Here is a 6756-nt window from a genome sequence, read left to right as displayed (position 1 = left end):
AAAGAAGTAAAATACAGCACTATGTCATCAGTTTCTGATTTATTAAATTGTATAACAGTGCAAAATATTGCTCATTTGTAGTGGTCTTTCTTGAACTATTTGGAAAAAAAGATATAAAAATAACTAAAAACTTGTTGAAAAATAAACAAGTGATTCAATTATAAATAAAGATTTCTACACATAGAAGTAATCATCAACTTAAAGTGCCCTCTTTGGGGATTGTATTAGAGCTCCATCTGGATTCATGAACTTAATTCTAAACATTTCTTCACAAAAAAAAAAATCTTTAACATCAATATTTATGGAACATGTCCACAAACAATCTAGCTGTCAACACTGAATATTGCATTGTTGCATTTCTTTTCACAGTTCTTTTTGACAGACATTTTAGTGACAAACCTGAGCTTGTGCTTCACTGAGTTTATGAACTTACATTCATATTTTGTTTAAGTTTTATTCAATAAATATATTTATAAATGATTTTTGAATTGTTGCTATTTTTAGAATATTTAAAAAAAATCTCACGTACCCCTTGGCATACCTTCAAGTACCCCCAGGGGTACGCGTACCCCCATTTGAGAACCACTGTACTAGGTCATAAAATCAGTGTCAGTTGAGTCGGTCCATAGGTTGCCTGTAGGGATTTTTAATGTCCAGCAGATGTCAGTATTTAGTGACACAGTATCGACACAGTATCAATACAGTTTTGCAATGTGTTGAAACGCTTCATGACGCCTCATCAACCCATCACTACTAGACTGATAACAAAAAAAAATATTTTAAAAATAAAATTACAGAAACAAATAATTCAGGTGACAGGACTGTGTTGGGATTTTATGGTTTTATTTATTCCACATTTTCAGACAGGGTAATGTGTTAGTTAGGGCACGAGTGTCAAACTCAAGGCCCAGGGGCCAGATCTGGCCTGCCATTTTATTTTATCTGCCACGTTATTGTATGTTGTCCGCCATGTTATATTATTTGAACGCCACACTATTCGCCGCTGACCACCACAACATTTTACCTGACCTGCCACTTTATTTGAAGTGGACCACCACAGTAAAAGGCTGGAGATAAAGCTCTTTTTAGCTGAATTAATTTGTCTGAATTTTGACACACACACAAAAAAAATGTACTGCCTGCAATAGCATTTGTTTTAGGCTTTAATATGATCTGATCAAACAAGATATTTTAAGCATTTTTGTCACCTTGACTTACGGTTTCAAAGCAAGTTATCATCAATATGTTAGTGAAGAATATAATAAAACAGTAGCCAATGCAAATGATACAACAAGGCTATTATATGTTGATATTCATATATTTACTGTTTCAAACGGCCCTCTGAGGGCAGCCATAATTGCAACGTGGCCCTCAATAAAAACAAGTTTGACGTCCTTGTGTTAGGGCAGGGGTTTGGGAACCTTTTTGGCTGAGAGAGCCATGAAAGCCAAATATTTTAAAATGTATTTCCGTGAGAGCCATATAATATTTTTTAACACTGAATGCAACTAAATTGCGTGCATTTCTAAGTAAAACCAATATTTTTAGAGTATAATAAGTCTCTTATTATTTTTAATAACATTGTTATTCTGAAGCTAACCAATAATAAATAAAATACTTCTTACCATTAATGCGGTAGAAAACAGATGGATGGATTAAAATGAGAGATGTCGGACTGCCGATATTATCGGCCGATAAATGCTTTAAAAAATGTAATATCGGAAATGATCGGTATCGGTTTCAAAATTATCGGTATCGGTTTCAAAAAGTAAAATGTATGACTTTTTAAAACGCCCCTGTGTACACGGACGTAGGTAGAAGTACAGAGCGCCAATAAACCTTAAAGGCACTGCCTTTGCGTGCCGGTCCAGTCACATAATATCTACGGCTTTTCACACACTCAAGTGAATGCAAGCCCTACTTGGTCAACAGCCATACAGGTCACACTGAGGGTGGCCCTATAAACAACTTTAACACTGTTACAAATATGCCCCACACTGTGAACCCACACCAAACAAGAATGACACATTTCGGGAGAACATCCGCACCGTAACACAACATAAACACAACAGAACAAATACCCAGAACCCCTTGCAGCACTAACTCTTCCGGGGCGCTACAATATACACCCCCGCTAAAGTTGGCATAAAGAGTAACAAGTGTGAACACATATTTTTGAAGTATTGCAGTTATACTGCATGGTAAAGTCTACTTTTAGGAAGGCAGCACATGGTATTTTCGAAGTAGTTTAATGATTTTAAATGTCTTTAACTAGAAAATTCCTGTGAAAATGTTAATGCACCTGCTGCTGGGCTGTGAAGCTCTGGATAAAAAGCTAGCATGCTAACATTAGCTTGTTACCATGGGAACAGTTAGCTTAATTGCAAGACAGAGACAGGTCTCAATCCATGAATTTTAGGTTTAAATGATAGGGAAAAAAAATAGCTAAAATGCTAGCATAAACAGTTAACATGCTACGGTTTGCATGATAACATGAGAAATTAGCGTACTTCTAAGATGGCACCAATTATCAAACTCAATGATTTCTAAGTTCAAATGAATAACATTTGCAATAATACCAGCATAACACGTTAACATAGGGAACGTTTACATACAAAATGACACCAAAAACTATGATTTTTAGGTTTAAATACAAAAAAGGTAACAGGTTAATGTTGAAATTTTTTCCCATGGTATTAGTTAGCATATTTGCAAGGTGGATACACTTTTCAAAATCCATGAATTTTAAGTTTAAATGATAGAAATGAGCTAAAACTAGCATACAGTTACCATGCTAATGTTAACATGGTAACATGAAGTAAGCGTACAACTAAGATGGTGCAAAGTATCAAAATCTATGATTTTTAGGTTCAAATAAACATTTGTAAAAATACTAGCATGAAAAGTTGGCACGCCAACATTAGCATGATAAAGTGCAATATATTTATATCTGCACCTTATTGCTCTTTTATCAAGCACTACAACGAGCTAATGCAACGAAATTTCGTTTTTATTTGTACTATAAAGTTCAAATTTGAATGACAATAAAGGAAGTCTAAATAACATCAGAAAAGTTAGCATACTTCTAAGATGACGCCATGTAATAAACTGATTTTTAAGTTTTAACAAAAACAAAAAAACAAAACAAATGGATAAAAGGCTATCATAAAATGTTAGCATGTTAAAATGGAAACAGTTGGATGACAAGATGAAGTACAAGATGGAGAAAAGTCTCAAAATGTATAGATTTTAGGTTTAAATTAAATCAGGACTGATATTTTGCCTCCAAGGACCAAAGTGAAAATGTGCTAATGGGCCACGGGCCAAACGCAGCGATTTTAAGCGAACAGCATCATTAAAAGTAGAGACTGCCGATATTATCGGCCGATAAATGCTTTAAAATGTAATATCGGAAATTATCGGTATCTGTTTCAAAATTATCGGTATCGGTTTCAAAAAGTACAATTTAAGGCTTTTTAAAACGCCGCTGTGTACACGGACGTAGGGAGAAGTACAGAGCACCAATAAACCTTAAAGGCACTGCCTTTGCGTGCCGGCCCAATCACATAATATCTACGGCTTTTCACACACAAGTGAATGCAAGTATACTTAGTCAACAGCCATACAGGTCACACTGAGGGTGGCCGTATAAACAACTTTAACACTGTTACAAATATACGCCACACTGTGAACCCACACCAAACAAGAATGACGAACACATTTCGGGAGAACATCCGCACCGTAACACAACAGAACAAATACCCAAAACCCCTTGCAGCACTAACTCTTCCGGGATGCTACAATATACACCCCCGTTATGGTATTTTTTTTTGTCATAAAGAAATACAATCATGTGTGCTTACGGACTCTATCCCTGCAGACTGTATTGATCTATATTGATATATAATGTATATATTGTGTTTTTTATGCTGATTTAATTAAATTTTTTTTTTTTTAAATTAAAAATAAAAATATATATTTTTTGTGCGGCCCGGTACCAATCGGTCCATGAACCGGTACCGGGCCAGTGCCCGGTGGTTGGGGACCACTGCTGTAAAGTTCAAATTTGAATGACAATAAAAAGGAAGTCTAAGTCTAAGTCTAAATAAGTAGACGCAGCATTGGCTGCTGTGACGCGAGAAATTTGGCCGCCATATTGAAGTGGCTATGAGGAGCCGGCGAGCAGCCTAAACTGACAGTTGACAGGTAGAAAACAAAGATGCCGGGCTGGTGTTCAGCGTTTTCCTGCTCAAATGAGCAGACTGTTGAAAATAGGAATCGGGGGATTACTTGTCACAAGTAAGATTTAACATTAACGTACTATTGGTTGTATTTTGTGAAAAGAATATTACCACATTCATTCTACCATGAATTGATTAACGTGGACCCGACTTAAACAAGTTGAAAAACTTATTCGGGTGTTACCATTTAGTGGTCAATTGTACGGAATATGGACTGTACTGTGCAATCTACCAATAAAAGTTTCAATCAATCAATCAATCAAGGAGCAAAGATCTTCAATATCACTGAAATCGTAGCCGCTAGCAAACAAGAGTATGACCATAATAGAATTGCTTGTCAATGAAATTAATTAAATTTAAAAATGTCATACTTGAATAACATAAAGTTGAAATAAATGATGAAGATAAAGATTGCAAAAGCCAACAGGGGTTAAAGTTAGGACCACAGTCCAGATTGTGTGTGTGTGTGTGTGTGTTAGCTAACTAGACAATCAGATGGACATTGGCTATACAGTATTATACAAGTCTAAATTTAGTCTTGCTTTCCAACCCAATTTCGTGTCAAATACTAACATTGCTGGGTAAAACAGAATTTGGTTTTATTCTGAATCCACTGAAACAGATTGGTGGTTTTAGCTGATATAAAGACTTTCAGGTGTTTATATATGTTTATGTTTAAGTATTTGGCGGACGCTTTTATTCAAAGCGACATACATAAAAAATACATGTAAAACAATCACTGTAAACATGATCATTTAAGGGAAGAATGTAATACAAAATATCAATACAAAGTATCAAGACAGAATAAACTCTCTGCTGCTGCAACAACAGATACAGTCTATAGGTCCCTACAGATATATAGATCTAATGTATTCATACATTGTTTATGTAGGATATACGCATGTATATATAACCTAATCATATTGTTTCTTGAACTTAAAAATAGATGACCGTTTTTTTTCCCCCTTCTCTGGGATTATATTCCCAGTTTTGATCTCGGACATCTGGTCACTTATAGCATATAAGAATATTCTATTACTGTTAAGCAAACTATGAATAGTAAAACACGCCAAAACATGTGTCCTTTATCACAGCTACACGTATGACAAAAAACGTGTGAAAATCAGTGGTATTCAGTGAGGTAAGATGAATTAAATGCGCTGACAGTTCATTGCTCCTGCCAAATGAATTGCACTGAGTGGAGCGGATCACCACTCCAAGATGGCGGCCCCACGTCTCGTCAGCGCCAGTAGGCAGTAGTGCTCGATACTACGTCTACTTATAAGATTACCATGAATTGATTTACGTGGACCCCGACTTAAACAAGTTGAAAAACTTATTCGAGTGTTACCATTTAGTAATCAATTGTACGGAATATGTACTGAACTGTGCAATATACTAATAATCAATCAATCAATCAATGTCTGTGAGTGAAGCTGCTTCAGGAACACACAAACCAAAACAGGAAGAGACACTAAAATAAGAGCGCTAAACTGGAACTAAGCCATTAAACGCAAGAAAAAAAGGCCAACAAACATATATATATATATATATACTGTATATGTATATATAAATTTGTTAATATATACTGTATATATTATATGTATAGTATATACAGTATGCATTATAAATATACACTGTATATCAGGGGTGTACAAACTACGGCCCGCCGGAGTCTTCAGTGCGGCCCGCGAGACATCTCAAGCTGAAGAAGAATATTGGCACTTTGTCCACCCTGTGAATTGAATCGGAGCGATCTTGCCGCTCTCTAGTGCAGTGGTTTTCAACCACTGTGCCGCGGCACACTAGTGTGCTGTGAGATACAGTCTGGTCTGCCGTGTGAGATGATCTAATTTCAGCTATTTGGGTTAAAGATATTTTTTGCAAACCAGTAATTATAATCCGCAAATAATGTGCCGTTGTTGAGTGTCTGTACTGTCTAGAGCTCGGCAGAGTAACCGTGTAATACTCTTACATATCAGTAGGTGGCAGCAGGTAGCTAATTGCTTTGTAGACGTCGGGAACATGGTTTGTCATGATCACAATATGACAGCGGTAGGCAATGTGCAGGTAAAAATGTGTCTAATGCTTAAACCAAAAATAAACAAAAGGTGAATGCCCCTAAAAACAGGCATTGAAGCTTAAGGATGGCTATGCAGAACGAAACTACAACTGAACTGGCTACAAAGTAAAGAAAAACAGAATGCTCGACAACAGCAAAGACTTACAGTGTGTGGAGCAGAGATGGCGTCCACAAAGTACATCCGTACCTGACATGACAACAATGTCCACACAAAGAAGGATAGCAACAACTGAAATAGTCTTGATTGCTAAAACAAAGCAGGTGCGGGGAATAGCGCTCAAAGGAAGACATGAAACTGCAACAGGAAAATACCAACAAAACAGGAAAAGCCACCAAAATAGGAGCGCAAGACACTACACACAGGAAAAAAACAAAAAAATCAAAATAAGTCACGACGTGATGTGACAGGTCATGACAGTACTTTGAGACAAG

The sequence above is a fragment of the Nerophis lumbriciformis genome, linkage group LG24 (genome assembly GCF_033978685.3).
Source record: "Nerophis lumbriciformis linkage group LG24, RoL_Nlum_v2.1, whole genome shotgun sequence".
NCBI lineage: Eukaryota > Metazoa > Chordata > Actinopteri > Syngnathiformes > Syngnathidae > Nerophis > Nerophis lumbriciformis.
The sequence above is the reverse complement of the archived record's forward strand: the minus strand, read 5'-3'. Positions refer to the sequence as shown.